Source organism: Rhinoraja longicauda, chromosome 32 (assembly GCF_053455715.1).
Source record: "Rhinoraja longicauda isolate Sanriku21f chromosome 32, sRhiLon1.1, whole genome shotgun sequence".
NCBI classification, from domain to species: Eukaryota; Metazoa; Chordata; class Chondrichthyes; order Rajiformes; family Arhynchobatidae; genus Rhinoraja; species Rhinoraja longicauda.
Window position 1 is genome coordinate 13,999,793 of NC_135984.1, and position 21,604 is coordinate 14,021,396.

Here is a 21,604-nt window from a genome sequence, read left to right on the forward strand (position 1 = left end):
AAGGACAATTTTTACATTTGCCCAGCCAATTAACCTACATACCTGTACGTCTTTGGAGTGTGGGAGGAAACCGAAGATCTCGGAGAAAACCCACGCAGGTCACGGGGAGAACGTACAAACTCCGTACAGACGGCGCCCGTAGTCAGGATCGAACCTGAGTCTCCGGTGCTGCATTTGCTGTAAGGCAGCAACTCTACCACTGCGCCACCGTGCCGCCCTTTCTATTAACAGTAGCTTTAAAATCCTATTGGCTCACCATACGCTGCTTGTGATACTATATGTTAAATAGTTTTCTTTGCATTGATTTTAATATTGTGCAGATCCCCTTTTTTTAAATTGTTGTAAGAAACTTGTTCTCTCTCTGTTGATATTAAGATGGCGTTGGAGCTAGGCGACGCTGCATGCCGGTTGCAGAAGTAGACCTGCTATCATCCATTACAATCGGTTCACTCTTTGACATCTTTATTTCAACAACAATATTTCTTACACTGTGCTCTCATTAATACCCTTTATTCTTTGTCTGTGCATTATGAATGGCTCAGTTAAAATCATGTAGAGTCTTTTATTTGACTGGATAGTACGCAAATAAAAGCTTCTCACTGTACCTCGATATGCGTGACAATAATAAACTAATCTAATTACATTTGTGACTTTATTCCTGTACATTGTTTTGCAAAATCCTACTATGTGTAATTTTTTCTGATGTGAATAACATGTGGCCTTGCAAGAGAACAATTGTGCCGTTAATGATTGCTGGTACATATGTAAATAATGATTGCTGGTACATATGTAAAGGAGGATCATGCCATTTGCCGTCGTTATATCTGAGTAAAGTCTGGGGAACTGTTCTTCAGTTGTAGGTTACCATTATATTTGTGACTGGAGCATTATTGAATTCTCTGACACTCTTGTCTGCCATCTCCAGGATTGCCACAACGTTACATGTCAAATTAAAACTGATCTTTTGTTTCTGACTGGCTCCTCTTATCTATTAGATCACACACTTAAGGGAGTGAACGTTCCAAAATATCTCCGGAGTTAAAACACTCTGATGCTGTCAAGACGCATTTAATGATAGTTTCACCGAACTTTTGATTGCATGCAATGAATATATAACTTGGGTGCTATTTTGAAAGACTTTGGATGGAAGTGCTAACAGCACTGGTGATCAGGATCAAACACTATTTACTGGAGCTGAGATACAGTGGCACTACCTGCTGCACTACTGCGCATGGTCATTAACTTAGTGAATGTCCATAGATACAATTTGCTTCACATCTTCTGGAGCGGCACAGTGGCGCAGCTAATTTAGCCGCTGCCTCACAATGCCAGAGACCCAGGTTCAATCCTGACCTCAGGTGATGTCTGTGTGGAGTTTGCACGTTCCTCCTGTCATCACGTGGGCTTCCCCCAGGTGCTCCACTTTCCTCCCACATCCCAAAGACGTGTGGGTCTGCAGCTTACTTGGGGCCTTTAACATTGCCCTAGTTTGTAGGGAGTGGATCATGTGAAAGTGGGATAACATGGAACTCGTATGAAAGGGTGATCGATGGCTGGTGTGGGCTCGGTGGGTTGAAGGGCCTGTTTCCATGCTGTATCTCTAAACTAAACTAAGCATCTTTTCCCAGTACAACCTTTAATGTTTTCACATTTCCAGCAACTCAAGGATGTGACACATATTCTTCGTGGCATCATTGATTGCCGTTTGGCTCATTTGAGTCTATGCTGGCACTTTCCCATCAATCCCATTCCTCAATTTATTTTCCCCGTAACCTATTTTTTTCTCGCATGTCCAACAACTCCACGCTGATGTTCCTGCCTTCATTCCAGGTGATTTACTGTTGCTGATTGACCTAATATATGCCCATCTATAGAAGATCCATGCGGTCGTAGGCAGAACTTGAAAACTCCGCTCAGACAGCACTGGAGATCAGCATTAAACTCGAGCCGCTGGAGGTGAGAGGCAGCAGCACTACCTGCTGCACCATTGCCCACAGAGTATCTTAGACTACACTACATCTTTCCATGCTTTAAGGGAATGGAGCACATACATGGAGTGTCATGGACAAGTTTGCGAGCTTCCCTCAGTATATTTTTTTAGTTGGAGAGCATAACCTATCCATACAAGTTAATTAGCTTTTCACTGGAGCTGCCGGACAAACCGGCAGTTACAAGTCGAGGAGGAGGCAACTCTGAACCTCACATGGCATTTCTCCGATTCACTGAAGGTAATTTCAACAGGTTGAAATCCATGCATCAAGAAAGTTTTGAGCCAGCAACGTCCACGGAATATTAACAGCTCTCGCAGTCCAGCTGGGAATTACAAATCTTTTAGCTGTTCTTGGTGTAATTAGGAATTGTGAGTATGGAGTAGAGGCAGTCACTCACAAACTTTAAAACTGGGCGAAACACTTGTGCTTTGATTCTTGTTCTGATTAGGAGGCTGTGTGAAGTTGTCTTGCCCCTGAGGTGTAGGTTTGACTCAAAAGTTAGTGATCTGCATCCCCATTCTTTCTTTTATTCCTGAACAAGGACCAAAGTCTATAGGGCGCATGAAAGTGGCTGGCACTTGAGACTGCTTCACCATTTAATATCTTCTATCTCTATCTCTGTGCTACTTGAATGAATGAATGAATGACTGAATGAATGAATACTTTATTGTCACATGTAACAATTGCCAACTCTTTGCATACCCAAGGTTCTCTTTTGTTCTCTTTTGTTCTCCTTTGTTCCTTTGTTCTCCCTCCCGGCGGTTCCCCACACTGGGTCCTTTCCTGTCCTATCCCAGATCCCTTGATTTATCCATTGTCTACTGTCCATAAATCTCTTAATCTTAATTTTGAATGCTATTAATGACTGCATTTCTCTGGGGTGTATAATTCCAATGATTCACTACCATCTGAGTGAAGAAATGTCACCTTATTTCAGCCCTAAATGGCCTAGCTCGTATATTTGAGGCTGTGACTCCGTTCTAGACTCATCGGACAGTAGGAATATCCTCCCTGCATCTCCCCTTTCACCCTAAAACAATTTCTATGTCTCAATTAGGTTGCGTCTCCTTCTTGTGAATGGAGGTTAGCCTAAAGAAATGCTCCTCGTATGATAGATCTCCCATCCCAGGAAGTAGTCCGATGAAATGTTATGTTTAGTTTCGGAGATACTGCATGGAAACAGGCCCTTCAGATCATTGAGTGTGCCGACCAATGATAAAAAGTTCCATGTTAGACCAGTTTCAGATCTCACACTCTAGGGGCAATTTACAGAAGCCAATTAACCTACACACATGTCTTTAAAAAGTAGGAGGAAATTGGAGCTGCTGGAGAAAACCCATGCGGTCACATGCAGAATGCACAGTCTCCGTACAGACAGCACCCGTAGTCAGGATGGAACCTGAGTATCTGGCGCTGTGAGACAGCAATTCTACCGCTGCACCACTGTGCCGTCTCATGGCACTACATCTCTATATCTAGTATATTTTTCTTTGCATATGGAGACCTAATTTGCACATAGTGTACCAGCTATGGTCTCACTGAGGTCCTGTGTAAGTGTAGCGAGACATTTTGACTCATACACAAATCCTACCATTTTTGCCTTACCAGTTGCCTGCCATACCTGCATATTATCTTTCAATGACTTTCATGCATGGATACAGAGATCCCTTGGAATACTGTCATCCACTTTAATGTAGTTCCCTATCTACAGTCGACAACTGATACTTCACATCCTCATAGTTTTAGACTGAAAACCCTATTTTTAGATTGAACTGGGTCACTTTCGAATTTAATACAAAATTATATCATATTTTGGTCATTCCCTCTTAGAGACTTATTTAAAACAAGATTTATTTTTGTATATTCTGTCATTTTAGGCATTTCCACAAATTTGCTGTTTTTGTCACTTTACACAGACAGAAAAGCATAATCTGATTCTCACTGATCCACCTACTGCTACGTGCATTCATTTGGTCTCTCCCTCTCACCCTTGTTCTACACATCCATTCCCCACATTCTCTCCTCCTGAAAGCTAGTTGTTTTTTCTCTCTTTCCCCATTCCGATGAAGTTCTGGACCTGAAACATTAACTATTACTCTTTCCACAGATGTTGTCTGATTCGATTAATGTTTCCAGCATGTTTTGTTTTTAGTATTTTAACACTTACTTGTGCAGTGCGTGTTATAAAATAGCCTGTTCCAGTGAACACAAGCCCAGTCGACCCATTCTTTCATCACACTTCAGTCCCACCATCCTGGGAATTAACCTGGAGAACCTATGCTGCACTCCGTCAAAAGCAATAATGTCCTTCCTCAAATTAGGAGACCAAAATTGCACACAATACTCCAGGTGTGGTCTCACCAGGGCCCTGTACAACTGCAGTAGGAGCTCCTTGCTCCTAAACTCAAATCCTCTCGCTTTCTTCACTGCCTGCTGTACCTGCATGCTTACTTTCAGTGACTGATGTACAAGCACATCCAGGTCTCGTTGCACCTCCCCTTCTCCTAATCTGACACCATTCAGATAATAATCTGCCTTTCAGTTCTTGCCACCAAAGTGGATAAGCTCACATTTATCCACATTATACCGTATCTGCCATGCTTCTGCCCACTCACCCAACCTATCCAAGTCACCACTCAGCCCCATAGCATCTTCCTCGCAGCTCACACTGCCACCCAGCTTTGTGACATCTGCAAACGTAGAGATGTTGCATTTAATTCCCTCGTCTAAATCGTTAATATATATTGTAAACAACTGGGGTCCCAGCACCGAGCCTTGCGGCACCCCACTAGTCACTGCCTGCCATTCTGAAAAGGACTGGTTAATTCCTACTCTTTGCTTCCTGTCTGCCAACCAATTCTCTATCCATGTCAATACCCTATCCCCAATACCACGTGCCCTAATTTTGCACACTTATCTCTTGTGTGGGACCTTGGCTTTTTGAAAGTCCAGATACGGAGATTGCTGGTCGGCACGGACTCAGTGAAGCACCAAAGTGCTTCTTTCCGCGCTGTATCTCTAAAGTCTAAAGTCTAAACTCTAAACTAAACTACAGGGATTCATTGTCTGAGATGTTTGTGCTAATTTGGTTGGCTACATTTAAATTAAAATCCCTCTACATTATCCCTGTTGTGCATGCCTGTAATTTTCTCATTTACACCATGCCCTGCATCATGACCACTATTCAAAGGCCCATAAACAATTTAACCCTAATGTTTTCTGCTCTCTGTTACTTCTTAGCTCCAGTGGAAATGATTCTATTCTATGGCATTATCTGCTAAATTGAGATTCTGCTTCACTGCTATACTGATGATATCCCTGATGAACAATGTTAATCATCTCCTTTTCTAATTTACATGGAAAATAGCCTGGAATGTTCAATCCCTGTATTCTCATCCTACTGCTGTAATACCACTTACATCAAACCCTTTTATCACTCTATGTGTAATCATGGATGCAGTATGCATTTGAATATAGCTCCTTCAAGTGAGGTTCATGCTCTAAAAGTCATCTACTGCTTCTCATAATAAAAGCAAATAATGCTGGAAACACTCAGGAGGTCAGGCTGCATTTGTGGGAAGGGACATAATGTTCGCAGTTCAGCTCAAAGATTCTTCATCGGAACAGTTTTTCGTGATTGCTTAATGTAAAAGCATTTATCGTTATGCAATAAAGTGCTGCTAAGTTTTGAATGGCTAGAGGTCAATGGGAGCAAATTGTTTGCACTGATAAAGAGGTTATTGAAGAAGCTCGATTTCGGTTTTTGGTTTGCATTGTGGGCCATAGGTGGTGCTGCTGTTTAACGTTTGAAGTGAGTCTGCAGAACTGTGCTGGTGATTGTCTTGCTATCCTCTCCATCGGAAACAGTGGTGGAATTCTAGATGCACAGAAAATGACTTTAGTCAAAGTCTTGCTTCTTTAAAGCATCAGTGATCTAGGAAGTTGAATTCCCAACTGGAAAAAGATTAGATATTTATCAGCACAGTCAGAAGTGGTTAACAAAGGGCTGGGTGCCTTTCTGGTATTCGGTCAAGAGTAGTAAAACTTAGACGGAGATAGACCTTGAGAAGGCCCAGTTGGAGCGCGTTAAAAAGACCGTACAATACCAGGAAAAGGTGTCAGGGCATCAGAAATCGTTTCTTGTATGTAAGTTCAGTTTCTTTCAGGCTGGTTCCCAAAGTTGGTGCAAGGTGCAATTATTTATATTTTTGCCATTAACTCTCATTGTTGGCACTGAGTTGGTTGCTGGTTGGAATCTATCATGCTGATATCATCAATTAATAGCCCAGCCCAGAAGAATGTTCTGAGCCGTACAGGTGTTACTTTGGGCATCTTTTCCATCCTTTAAACTTGCGCGCTGATTCCAGAATACACAGGAAGGAAGTGGCACTCACTCTGGCAGACATGATGTGTGAAAGCGTTTTCTTTTGCAGGCTATGTTCCAACTTTCCAACATGGTGGTACTGTGGCGCAGTGGTAGAGCTGCTGCTTTACAGTGCCAGAGACCCGGGTTCGATCTTGACTAAGGGTGCTGTCTGTATGGAGTTTGTACGTTTTCCCCGTGACCTGCGTGGGTTTTCTCCGAGATCCTCGTTTTCCTTACAAACTCCAACGACGTACAGGTTTGTAGGCTTAGTATAAATGTAAAAATGTCCCTAGTGTGTTGGATAGTGTTAATGTGCGGGGATCGCTGGTCGGTGTGGACTCGGTGGGCCAAAGGGCCTGTTTCCGCGCCGTATCTCTAAACAAAACTAAAGAGAACGTCACACAGTCAGTTCGGAACCATATGTGAATTAAAGCATCAGTCGAAGCAAATGCATTAGATGAGGTTCGAGGAGGTGCATGAGAACCTTTGCCTCAGACCATCCTTCACATCCATCCGCCAATCTGCCAGTTGCTAACCATTTTAACTCCCCTCCAACGCCCATATTGACCTGTCTGTTCTGTTAATATTGATATTAATTATAAATATGAAAAATATTCAACATGGTAGTTATTTGCAAATAATTTAAAATCTTTCATAAGAAAACAGCTATCCTAATGAAATAAAACACTTCTTGTTTTCTATTCTATTGTGCATTGATGTAATGAGTAGAAATATGGGGAAGTCCAGAACAAGGGGTCACAGTTTAAGGATAAGGGGGAAGTCTTTTAGGACCGAGATGAGAAAGTTTTTTTTCACACAGAGAGTGGTGAATCTGTGGAATTCTCTGCCACAGAAGGTAGTTGAGGCCAGTTCATTGGCTATATTTAAGAGGGAGTTAGATGTGGCCCTTGTGGCTAAAGGGATCAGGGGGTATGGAGAGAAGGCAGGTACGGGATACTGAGTTGGATGATCAGCCATGATCATATTGAATGGCGATGCAGGCTCGAAGGGCCGAATGGCCTACTCCTGCACCTATTTTCTATGTTTCTATGTTTCTAGATGGTTCTAGTTGAATTTGTCATTACCCTCTTTCTCATTTTATCTTTCACTCACTAAATAAAGAATCTCTACTCTTGTGCCATAAGTGGGCGGCAGGTTGCGTCGCGGTGGATTTGCTGCCTTGCAGCGGCAGAGACCAGGGTTCAATCCTGACTGCGAGTGCTTGTCTGTGCGGAGTTTGTACGTTCTCCCCATGACCTGCGTGGGTTTTCTCCGGGTTCACTGGTGTCCGCCCACACTCCGAGGAAGTACAGGTTTGTAGGTTGATTGGCTTGGTATAAATGTAGAATTGACCTTAGTGTGTGTTTTCTTCACAAACACGAAACCCGCAAATTCATTCCATATATCGACAAATCTTATGTGAAACTCTGTATGCAGGCAGGACTAATTTTCTCTTCTCATTTGAGACTGTATTCTCTTGTTCATCCTGGTCCACATCAGTGGTCTGATCTGATGGTTTTAAACATTTTCTGGTTTTAATCCAATCTATTTCCATTACACATTTAATGCTAGATTCTTTTTGTGTAAGTTACTATTCAAACAGATTTACGAGAATTATCCCAGGAATGAGTGGGCTAACATATGATAAGCGTTTGATGGCACTGGGTCTCTACTCACTGAGGTTCAGAAGGATGAGAGAGGACCTTATTAAAACTTACCGAATAGTGAAAGGCCTGGATAGAGTGGATGTGGAGAGGATGTTTCCACTAGTGGGAGATTCGCGGACCAGAGGTCATAGGCTCAGAATTAAAGGACGTTCCTTTAGGAAGGAGATGAGGAGGAATTTCTTTAGTCAGAGGGTGGTGAATCTGTGGAATTCATTGCCACAGAAGGCTGTGGATGCACAAGTCAATGGATATTTTTAAGGCAGAGATAGATAAATTCTCGATTAGTACGGGTGTCAGGGGTTTTTGGGGAGAAGGTAGGAGAATGGGGTTAGGAGGGAGAGATAGATCAGCCATGATTGAATGGTACAGTAGATTTGATGGGCCGGATAACTTAATTCTGCTCCTATCACTTAAGAACTTATGAATATCAGAATGTGGCAGATGCTAGAGGTCTGAAATATTGTAAATACTCAGCAGGTCAGGCAGCATCTGTGAAGAGATGGACAGTTAACATTTCAGATGCAGAGTTTTTGACAGTTGTAACGATGGTTCGGCTTCTCTCTCCACAGATGCTGCCTGACAAAAAGGTTATGCTATTAGGCCAATTATATAGAGGCTTTGTTTAATTTTCTGCAGAGGAAATTCAATATATCCATGGCCCTCGGGGAACTGAAGTTAAATACATCTAGAAGTTTTTTTTTTTCTGCTTGGCTGCCAGTGATGTTCTGCAGCTGTCCACAGTTGGTCACGTTATATATTAATGATCTGGATGATGGAAATGATGGCTCTGTGGCCAAGTTTGCAGATGATACGAAGATAGGTGGAGGGGCATGTAGTGTTGAGGAAGCAGGGAGTCTGTGGAAAGACTTGGGCAGGTTGGGAGAGTGGGCAAAGAAATGGCAAATGGAATACAGTCTTGCAAAATGTACGGTTATGTACAGTTATGTTCAGGGCAGTGGTCAAGTTCTAAATGGGACTTGTATGGGAGTTGGACGACCCCGCCCCCATGATGTCTCCACTGTCTTGCGTGCATGCCACTTGTACAGTCGGCAAGTCGTTGGTTCCAGCGGCTTTAGGGCTTGTTTACCTAGCGTGTGAAACCTGGGTTTGGCGGATTGCGCGGAGGAAACCACCAGAAGGTTCAACGGACAGAAAGACGATCCCAGCAAAGCGCCGTGGAGCGCAAACAGGGCAGAGTAAGATACGTAGGACACTTCTGACCATCCACTGCATCCTGACCTGTCCCCAGCCGTCCCGACTGTCTTGCTGCTGGAAACCCGATAGGCCGGGACGAGAGAGTGAGGCCGACGATCTGCGCAACTCCCCCTCACTTAAATCCAAGTCAAGCGCAAGTCGTGACTTCAACCCCATACCATGCAACCTCAAGTCCTGTGGCGATGGGAGAGTGGCGAGGCAGTAGGTGTGGATACACCAGAAGCTGTAGTCACGAACCTGCACACAGGCGGCCCAGGGCATAGGGTCGCTCTCTACTGGACTGAAGCAGCAGTGGAGTTCGGCAGCCCCCCGGGTGTCTGAGCAACCCTCTTTAGGATTGGCTCTGCTCACCTCCATGGAGGAAGGGGCTAGAAAAGGTGCCTCAAACATAGCCTGCTTCACTTCACCTTGGCCAGCATACCGCGGCTGGCGGGGATCCCAATCAGCCGTCGAAATAATAAGAAAAACAAGTTGAAGGTGCTCAACCTCGGCACGTGGAACGTGTGAACCCTGCTGGATAACATCAAGGCAGATAGACCTGAAAGAAGAACTGCACTGGTCGCCAAAACCACTGCAGCAGCCATCCACTTGTGTCCTACGTGTGGGCGTGTCTTCCGGGCCCGGATTGGCCTCACCAGTCACTTCCGGACCCACAGTCACCAATCCTCCAACTGAAAGTGAAGTCATGGTCATCTTCGAACCCGAAGGATGAACAACAACAACAACAAGAACAGTTATGCACTTTGGTAGAAGGAATAAAAGCGTAAACTATTATCTAAATGGGGAGAGGAGTCAGAAATCAGAAGTGGAAAGGGACCTAAGTCTGCTGCAGGATTGCCAAATGGTTAATTTGAAGGTTGAGTCAGAAGTAAGGAAGGCAAATGCAACGCTAGCATTCATTTTGAGATAATTTGAATACAAAAACAAGGATGTAATGCTGATGTTTTATAAGCCACTGGTCAGGCCGCATTTGGAATATTGCGAGCCATTTTGGGCCCCAAATCAGAGGAAGGATATGTTGGCGTTGGAGAGGGTCTAGAGGAGGTTTATGAGTATGATTCCAGGGATGATTGGGTTAATGTATGAGGAGCGTTTGATGGCTCCAAGCTCTAAGCTGGAGTTTAGAAGGATGAGGGGGGATCTTATTGAAAGCTACTGAATAATGAAAGGCCTGGGAGTGTAGGAATGGAGCGGATTTCTCCAATAGTGGATGAGTCTAGGACCAGAGGGCACAGCCTCGGAATAAATGGACATACCTTTAGAATGGAGATGAGGAGGAATTTATTTAGACAGAGGGTGGTTAATTTTGGGGAACTCATTGCCACAGACAATAGAAACATAGAAACATAGAAAATAGGTGCAGGAGTAGGCCATTCGGCCCTTCGAGCCTGCACCGCCATTCAATATGATCATGGCTGATCATCCAGCTCAGTAACCTGTACCTGCCTTCTCTCCATACCCCCTGATCCCTTTAGCCACAAGGGCCACATCTAACTCCCTCTTAAATATAGCCAATGAACTGGCCTCAACTACCTTCTGTGGCAGAGAATTCCACAGACTCACCACTCTCTGTGTGAAGAAATGTCTTCTCATCTCGGTCCTAAAAGACTTCCCCCTTATCCTTAAGCTGTGACCCCTGGTTCTGGACTTCCCCAACATCGGGAACAATCATCCCGCATCTAGCCTCTCCAACCCCTTAAGAATTTTATATGTTTCTATAAGATCCCCCCTCAGTCTTCTAAATTCCAGGGAGTATAAGCCTAGTCTATCCAGTCTTTCTTCATATGAAAGTCCTGCCATCCCAGGGATCAATCTGGTGAACCTTCTCTGTACTCCCTCTAAGGCTAGAATGTCTTTCCTCAGATTAGGAATGGTGGAGGCCAAGTCATTAGGTATTTTTAAAGAGGAGATTGATAGGTTCTTGATTAGTAAGGCCATCAAAGGTTACGGGAGAAGGCAGGAGAATGGGGTTAAGAGGGAAAAATAGATCAGCCATGATTGAATCTGCAGAGCGGACTCAATGGGCCGAATGGCCTAATTCTGCTCGTACGTTTATCAGTGTTGCTTCTTCAACCAGTCTACCAAGGTGTCACCAATCTTTCACAGGAGCCTTGACAAAGGGACACTTGATGTCTTCTCTGTCAAAGTCAGTGCCAGCAGAGGGCAAGATTCTGAGCTCGTCCATCTGCTGCCAGGACACAGTGGCTTCCAGCAGAGTAGAAGCTGTGCACAAGTGTAGGAGCTGCCATATCCAGCCATGGCCTTCAGAATGAAAGGCCCTCCATGCAGGTATGTAGATGTGTTCCCACAGGAGCGCACACCTGTGGTCCTGATCCACCTTGCTGCAGCCTTTTCACATGAGGCCCCATTTTACTATCCAGTAAAGGCATGTGCCCTTGGTGCCCCTTCTGATGACATTGTTCCACGCTGCCCTGTTTCAGATAAAATGGCCAAGGAGGAAGACTTTCTTGGTAGACACCTAATGCATCACCAACAGAGAGTCTCTGTTACTCTCCTGGCATCCTGTCTACGCCTTGCTAGTCTTCTTTGGCCAGATGTCACTAATGCCTTTTCACATTCCCAATGCCATTATCAGGCAGCTGAAACATCCTAACACCAACTCGAACGTGGTCCTGAGCTAAATGATGGACCATCATTTCCATCATCCAGATCTCTTAGTGGAGACAGACGATCTTTAATCGGATATGACTGGACTTTATGTTGCATTAAATGTTATTCCCTTTATCCTATACCTGTACACTGTGGACGGATTGATGTAAAATCATGAATAATATTCTTTCCACTGACTGGATCGCATGCGGCAAAAAAGCTTTTCACTGCATGACACATGACAATCAGCTGAACTAAACTAAAGAAATGTTCTAATATAGCCCTGTGCCAGTCCTTTTTGATTATCCCCAGCCTTTTAAATTTGAGTTAATTATCCTCACACTTTGTCCACATCATTTTAAATTTGATGCGCACATTATATTTCCTGCCTGACATTACCCACTGGAGTTTGCATTGGGCTTTGTGAATCCTCGTACTAGTCAGGTTAGGGACAATTGTTTGCCTATGGAATATTGTCACATCTTAACGCAGTGGAGTTTGAGCAGCCCAGCAGCTTTGCTCCTGTGCTCATGTTTATGCAACAGATACCCTTCAGAGAATTCAGTTTAGCAATGGCTGATTGTGCACAAATTAGGGATAAACTATGTGAGGCGAGTGATCCTGTTACCTGCACCGAGGCAGGATTTGCATACGTTGTTTGATCTGTGAGAGAAAGTGCTGGCACAGCAACCAGCTGAAGGGAACAGTCATGCTAGGTCTGCAGGACAATAACTTGAAAGACTCCGACATCCGTTATCTCCTTGGAGAAGTGAAAAGCTTTTGAGATTGCAAAGGTCCTGGATGGTGCCGGCTTCTGTTCCCAGAGCAGCCATATATTTACTGGAACTAAAAGCGGGAAAGAGCTTGACGATCTCAGCGAGTCAGGCATCTAGAAAGGTCTCGACATGGAGCGCTGACTAACTGTGCCCCTCCATAGATGCTGAGAGATAGTGGTACAGCAGTGGAGAGAGTCATCGGCTTCATGTTCCTGTTTAGTTTAGTTTAGTTTAGAGATGCAGTGCAGAAACAGGCCCTTTCGGCCCACCGGGTCCGCGCCGACCAGCGATCTCTGCACATTATCACTATCCTATACCCACCAGGGACAATTTTTACCTTTACCAAGCCAATTAACCTATAAACCTGCACGTCTTTGGAGTGTGGGAGGAAACCGAAGATCTCGGAGAAACCCGACGGGGAGAGCGTACAAACTCCGTACAGACAGCACCCGTAGTCGGGAATGAACCCGGGTCTCCGGCCCTGCATTCGCTGTAAGGCAGCAACTCTACCGCTGCGCCACCGTGCCGCCCTGGTCGTGTTTCTGGTCGTGGCACTTCTCTGGTCTGCCCTGGGCCCAGCACTTTGATGCAATCACAAAGGATCATCAACACTTCTACTCCCTCAGATGTTTGAGGAGTATTGGCATGAAGCCAAATACTCTATCGACCCTCTACAGGTGTACGGCGGAGAGCCCGCTGACCGTCTGCATCACAGCCTGGTTCAGTAGCTCGAACGCCCGAGAACAAAAGAGGCTGCAGAAAGTGGTGAATATTGCCCAGTCCATCATGGGTATTGACATTCCCACCATCAAAACTAATCTACAGGAAGTGCTGTACAGGAAGACATCATCAAAGACTTACACCTACCCTGGCCACGGTCTCATCTCACTGTTACCATCAGGAAGAAGGTTTAGTAGCCTAAGACCCATTACCTCCAGGTTCAAGAACTGCTTTTTCCCATCGATCATCACGATCATGGCACAACCCTGACCACAACCCTAACTCAGCACTGAATACTATTTACTTTTTATAGGTTGCACTATGTACTTCAGCTTCTCTATTATAGTCTGGTTACCCATTTCGCATTTTTGTTTATTGTATATTTATTTCTCGTGTTGGTGTTTAGTGTGCCCTTAAAGCTGCTGCAAAGAAGAATTTCATTGTCTTAATTTCTTAATTTCCTCCAACTGTTCTTTGCTTTCTGCAAGTTCCAACGTCTGCAGTCCCTTGCGCTTCCAAATGTGCCGGAGCTCCTGCTGTGTGCGATGAGTAGAAGGAAGGTTGCTCCACATGGCACTGAAGGACATCCTTGACATGCGGCAGCGACCCGGACAGTTGAAACTTGACAGGATACAAGCGGTTGGCAGCACTCTCAGTGCACAGTTCCACACACACAAGACAGACTCGAGAAAGTTTCTGTCAGAATTAAAGGACGTTCTTTTAGGAAGGAGATGAGGAGAAATGTCTTTAGTCAGAGAGTGGTGTCTCTGTGGAATTCTTTGCCACAGAAGGCTGTGGAGGCCAAGTCAGTGGATATTTTTTAAGGCAGAGATAGATAGATTCTGGATTGGTATCAGAGGTTATGGGGAGAAGGCTGGAGAATGGGGTTCGAGATAGATCAGCCATGATTGAATGGCGGTATAGACTTGATGGGCCGAATGGCCTAATTCTACTCCTATTCCTTCTGATCTTATGACCTTATGACCAGGCAATGAAACATCAGCTCACTCCTGCACAATAGCTGCCTCCATACACTGCCTATCTTTTATTACCTCTTCCCAAATAATCTTGCAACCCGATCGCTCCAGGATGAATATTGGAGCAAACACTGTTGATTACTTGCAGTGGGAAGCTCTCCTCATGCTCTCCTCATGCTCTCCTCAAGATCTTGGAAGTAGTCCACATGCCAAATATTTCCAATGCAACTTGCTGATTCTTTGGCATGATGTCAGATGGCAATGAACGATTAGTGCTCGTGTTACGTACTATACGTTTTAAACTTGCAAAATCTTAAGAATTTGAACCGCTGACCTGGTGGAGAGTATGAAATATTCAAACATTTGATCCTCTAAGGAGGATGCTTTTATCCTCTTGATCAGCATGCTCCAGCGCAGAACTAAGACACACAGCACGCTGCAATGCAGTCAGTGTTTGAAGGTGCCTCTTGAAACCAGTGTCTGTCTACAGATGGAGGGACACAAAATGCTGAAGTAACACCGCGGGTCAGGCAGCATCTCTGGAGAAAAAGAATAGGTGAAGTTTTAGGGTTGAGACCATTTTTCAGACTGAGAGTCAGGGGAGAGGGAAGCTAGAGGTAAGAAAAGGTGCAAAGAACTAAAGAATGAAAGGTGTGAAAAGAACAAATCAGGGCCAACAAGCATGGCCAAGGAAAGTTGGAGCCCACAATGGTCCATTGTTGGCTGTGGAAGAGGTATTAATGAGGGGATACCACATACCTACACATTTTGTCCATCTGCAGTTCCTTCCTACACATTTTGTCCATCTTTAGAGATACAGCGCGGAAACAGCCCTTTGGCCCACCAAGTCTGTGCCGACCAGTGATCCTCGCACATTAACACTATCCTACACACACACACACACACAGGATAATTTATATTTATACCAAGCCAATTAACCTACAAACCAGTACGTCTTTGGAGTGAGGGAGTGAGGGAGGAACGGTAGCGCAGCAGTAGAGTTGCTGCTTTACAGCGAATGCAGCGCCGGAGACTCAGGTTCGATCCTGACTACAGGTGCTGCACTGTAAGGAGTTTGTACGTTCTCCCCGTGACCTGCGTGGGTTTTCTCCGAGATCTTCGGTTTCCTCCCACACTCCAAAGACGTACAGGTATGTAGGTTAATTGGCTGGGTAAATGTAAAAATTGTCCCTAGTGGGTGTAGGATAGTGTTAATGTACGGGGATCGCTGGGCGGCACGGACTTGGAGGGCCGAAAAGGCCTGTTTCCGGCTATATATATATGATATGAAACCAAGGATCTTGGTAGAAAACCCATGCTGGTCACGGGGAGAACATACAAACTCCGTACAGACAGCACCTGTAGTCAGGATCGAACCCGGCTCTCTGGTGCTGTAAGACAGCAACACTACTGCTGCGCCACCGTGCATCAGCAGCTTCTTCCTCCACAGTTTGTCTACAGATCTCAGGGTTCAGTGTTCCGGCATGCATGCTGGGATTGAATTGAATTACATTTTCAGACCAGTTAAATTGTGCCCTTGGCCTGTGCTCCTCTCTTCTGGTGCAGACCCTTCCTCTGGTGCAATCTAACGCTGGCAAAAGTGCACCAGAGGTTTAAGTACACATCTGAATACACCTTAAATTTAAGTATCCCGAAGAAATTCCTGAAGTTCCCAAGGACCTTCTGGCCTTCTGATCTCTTGTCCTGGAGCCGCATCAAGAACTTTATTCTCCATCTGGCATTTGTTTGTGTTTGTGTGTGGACCATCTTATAACCATATCCTATCTATGATATTAAACATGTAGGTCATATCTTCAAATGGGCATGCAAGATACTGTCACAGCTAGGGTTGCCAACTGCCCTGTATTAACCGGGACATCCCGTATTTTGGGCTAAATTGGTTTGACCCATATAGGACCCCCCTTGTCCTGTATTAGGCCCGGGAGGTGCTGTAGGCCCGGATGCTGTAGGCCCGGACAGTGTTGGTCCGGACAGTGTAGTAGGAAAAAAACTGCAGATGCTGGTTAAAATCTGTGTCTACCTTCTGGACAGTGTAGGCCCGGAGACCCGGGCACCGCCTAACGGAGGTTGCATAGCAACCCGCCTCCCCGCCCAGGCGGTCGCCATTGGTGAAACGGGAGCACGTGACCGCTGGCTGGGTGAGGTCACGTGGGGCACGGGGCGGTGACATCACGTTGTCCCTTATTTGGGAGTGAGATAGTTGGCATCCCCAGTAGTTACATCGATAGAATTGACCTGTAAAAAGCTGAAGAGATCTTGGCTAGTGCAGAAAATTTGTGTAAACATGGTGTACCCACAATGAGCAGAACAATGGCAAGAGCTTCTGACGTTGAATTTGGGTTGTGTGAGTATTTGTGCTACAAAGAGACACGTTGTAGAAAGAGATCCTAGAACATTAACTGAAAACCACAATGAAATGTTGACTTGCAGCACTTTTTCTAAACTCCTAAATAAACTTCACAACACAATGCCCCATAGATGAAATGTTAGTGTACAGGGACTCAGTGCACAGAAGATAGACACAAAGTGCTGGAGTAACTCAGTGGGTCAGGCAGCATCTCTGGAGAAAAAGGATGGGTGATATTTCTTGTCGGAACCCTTCGCCAGTATGTACAATTGAATTTCATTCAGTTTGGAAGCAAAAGTGGAGCAAAGGCACTCACACAGAGCATGCGTTGTGACATAAGGTGCAAGAAAAGAGATTCCATTTGCACAATAGAGTTTATATGTTGAGACCTCTGATAGGAGATGAAAAAAATGGTACTTCAGGGAAACAGTCGGGGTACATAGTTCCAGGAATTATCTCATGAAGATTGGTGAAAGATTCACAAGATTTCTCGTACAGCACTTGCTTTTCGAGCATGATATGCAGGAGCTTAGTGAAGACTGTGAGATCAACTGTGTCCCTGAAGGGAATCCCATGATTGTTAAAGACGAACCAATGTATGATATTTCTGACAAGAGTCAAGATGAAACAACATTATTGACTATAGAAGAGGATGATATTCCATCGGCATCCGGTGAATTGACCAGCTCAGCACAAATAACACCAGCACTGCGACGGAAATCACTGCAAATTAGAAAATATGCTGTTCAGTTAAATTTGTAAAATGTGTCAATATTTTACATCTGCTTTGGTATTGCTGTTAGTTTATCATTATCAGACATATAGAGACACACATTTACATGAGATACAGTATAAAACTTTGTTTTGCGTGCTATCCAGGTAAATCATCCTTGCTTGATTACAATCAAAGTTTTTGACATGCAGTGCGGAAACAGGCCCTTCGGCCCACTGAGTCTGCGCAAAGCAGCAGTCACTCCATACGCCAGCACTATCATACACACTAGCACCAATTTACAATTTTTATCAAAGCCAATTAACCTACAAACCTGTACATCTTTGGAGTGTGGGAGTAAACTGGAGCATCCAGAGAAAACCCATGCAGTAACGGGGAGAACGTGCAAACTCCATATGGACAGCACCAGTCGTCGGGATTGAATGTGTGGGAAAGAACTGCAGATGCTGGTTTAAATCGAAGGTAGACACAAAATGCTGGAGTAACTCAGCGGGACAGGCAGCATCTCTGGAGAGAAGGAATGGGATTGAACCCAGGTCTCTGGCGCTGTAAGGCAGCACCAACTTTACTGCTGCACCACTGCGCCTCCTGATGGAGAATATAGTGTTTCAGTGACAGAGAAAAATGCAGATAAAAGAAAGAGTGCAAGGGCCACATAGCAATAGATTGGGCGATCGGAAATGCATCCTTAGCTTACACAAGAGGCCTGTTCAAGAATCAGATGACAGCGGCCCCCATCTTCAAGGGCCCCCAAAAGTCCTGGTAACAGAATGGGGGAGCTTGGGTGATCTGGAGTTAATCTCTGGGGGACAACTGTTAAAAATAGCAGTCTTTTACAAATCAGTACGTGCTGGAGTTTGGAAGGATGAGAGAGGATCTCCTTGAAACCTACTGAATAATGAAAGGCCTAGATGGAGTGGACATGGAAAGGATGTTCCCAGTAATGGAAGAGTCGAGAACCAGAGGGGACAGCCTCAGAATAAAAGGACGTACCATTTGAAATGGACATGAGGAGGAATTTATTTAACCAGAGGGTGGTGATTCTGTGAAATTCATTGCTGCGGGCTTCAATGGAGCCCAAGACATTGGTTATCTTTAAACCGGAGATGGACAGACTCTTGATCGGTAAGGGTGTCAAAGGTTACGGGGAGAAGGCAGGAGAATGGGATTGAGAGGGAAAAATAGATCAGCCATGATTGAATGGCGGAGTAGACTTGATGGACCGAATGACTTAATTCTGCTCCTAAGGTAGACACAAAATGCTGGAGTAACACAGCGGGTCAGGCTGCATCTCAGGAGAGAAGGGATGGGTGACGTTTCGGGTTGAGACCCGAAACGTCACCCATCCATTCTCTCCTGAGATGCTGCCTGACCCGCTGAGTTACTCCAGCATTTTGTGTCTACCTTCGATTTGAACCAGCATCTGCAGTTATTTTCCTACATATAATTCTGCTCCTATGTCTTATGGTCTTATGAATGCGGGCAGTTACAATAGGAGGCCACCAATCCCCACTTTAAAGCTCAGGCAGGGGGAGGGGGTCTTTGTGGGGCTTGTGCTGGTTTTGTAACTGGCCCAGCAAGATCTTTGGGATTTTCTGCCACTTGCCCTTCGGTTCAGGAAGCACACAGTGCTCCACCATCTCCAAGAGTGAAAGAGAGAAAGGATGATGTGCTCATTACAAAGAGAATTCCGCAGAGATGGGAAACGGCAGCACTCGGACAACCACAGGAAAGTAATTATGTAAAGTTAAATATAGACCTGAGCAGCTGAGCAAGCATTGTGTACCAAACTGTACGGTTTCGTATCTCAATAAACAGATTGTTAACAAAATACAGCCATTGATGTCTTGCATTTATTGTAAGTGGAATCTTGAGCCATGCAATCTGGCACTTTCATTCAGGGCCTTTCAGCCCGGAACAGTATCAACCAGAAAGGATTACATTTAATTGCAAACATAAGATCTTTAAAAGCTTGTAACAGAAACAGATTAGTGACCTAAAGAGTGATATTACCCAGAGGTTTGATCTGACTGGGGTCACTATTTGTTGACAAGGCAGAAAACTCTGCATTTTTAGCTGTATATAAGCTTCAGCATTGACTATCCAGTTACCGCACACTTTAACATCCAATTTTGTGAATAATGCATTACTTCTTGGATTCCATGAAGCCACAGACATCACTTACTGATCAAAAGAAATACTTTCCTGGCAACAGCAGCACTCTACAACCTCTGTCACTTTACCCAGGGGACGCAGATTTAAAAAAACCCTCTAAATTCTGGGCACAGAGTGGTTCACTGAAGAAGGGTCTCGACCCGAAACGTCACCTATTCCTTTTCTCCAGAGATGCCGCCTGACCCGCGGAGTTGCTGCCATCGTTCAGCTCCAGCGACCCAGGTTCAGTGTGGATCTGAGTTGTGTGGAGTTTGTATGTTCTCTGTGTGACCATGTGGGCTTATTCTGGGTGCTCTAGGTTCCTCCCACCTATCAAAGCTGTGCTGCTCAGTCGGTAACTTGGCTGCTGTAAATTGCTCCCCAACCTTTGTGCGTTGCTGGTGAGAGAAACAGAAGCATTAATGAACACGTGAGAGAGAATAGGTTACATGGGTGAACCAGACGTAGGGGAATCAAGAACCAGATTACATAGGTTACGGGTGAGAGGGGAAAGATTTCATAGGAATCTGAAGGGCAATGTTTTCACTCAGTGGGTGGTGGTTATATGGAATGAGCTGCCGGAGGATGTAGTTGAGGCAGGTGCAATAATAACTTTTAAAAGATAGGACACAAAATGTTGCAGTAACTCAAAGGGTCAGGTAGCATCTCTGGAAAACATGGATGGACATTTAAAAGACACATGGACAGGTACATGATTAGGGTGATACGGAGTGAATGCGGGCAAATGGTTCCTAGCTTGGATGGGGCATTTTGGTTAGCAAGGACGAGTTGGGCCGAAGGGCCAGTTTCTGTGGTATATGAATTTTGGACTATGGGAATAAGTGAGAGAGCGGGATTGATGACAGCGTTCTGAGTATCACAATAGATTTGATGGGCCAATTGACCTCCTTCCATATTACAAGAAAATGTGGGGTACAAAGGGAATATGATGAGAAACCTATTATCGGGATTTCACTGCTTTAGTGCTGGTGGATGCAACATCAATTAGTTCCTTCAAATGGGAATTGGGTACCATTTGAGAGAGAATAACTTGTAGGGTTATTGGAATAAAAACAAGAGAATGGGGCTGATGAGAGTTTTCCACTAGGTCCTGCATTCCCTGCCCTAACTATCGATATACTAAAACTCTCATTTGTTTGTTTGTTTGTTCCTGAACTACAGCCAAAATGGTACACGATAGTGCGACAATTTTAGGCCCACCTTACTCACAGTGGTCCCTTTGGTGCTAAAGGAAGAAGTTTCATTGAAATCGGTGTTATATTTTAAAGTTGAAATCTATCTCCTAGGGAGGGAGGGAGGGAGGATATGGGAGGTTGGGGATGGAGTTGGGGGGAGGGGAAGGGGGGAGGGGAAGGGGGAGGGGAAGGGGGAGGGGAAGGAGGGAGGGAGGGGGAGGAGGGAGGGAGGGAGGGGATGGGGTGGAGGGAGGGGGAGGGGGAGGGCGAGGGGGAGGGGAGAGGGGGAGGAGGGAGGGAGGGAGGGGAGGGGGAGGAGGGAGGGAGGGAGGGAGGGGAGGGGGTGGAGGGAGGGGAGGGGGAGGGGGAGGGGGTGAGGGGGAGGGTGGGGAGGAGAGGGTGCTGCACCAATGCAGGAGAGGTTTGTGCCCAACTGGTCCACAGTCTAGCTTTGTATTATTCTTTGACTGGCTCAAGACTTTTCTGTCTTCACATCTGGGCATTTGCCCATCGATTGCCAATGGCCCAACATTGTCCAGCAATTATAGAAGGGCAGCGCACAGTGGCACACCTGGTTGAGCTGCAGGAATGAACACTAGGCGAGATTTCCTGACATTCCCACGTTGCAGAAAAAAAGTTGCATGCTTTGTGCAGAACGTGTTATATACAAGGAGTTATTTAGTCTATGGTAGCATCTTGCTAAGGGTACTCAGTCATAGTGAATAGTGGGCAGATACATCACACTGCCCACACAATGCCAACGGATCTATAAACCTTTAGCTTGCCAGGTAGTTCCCTCCACACTCTCCAGTCAGTTAGGAAATCCCTATC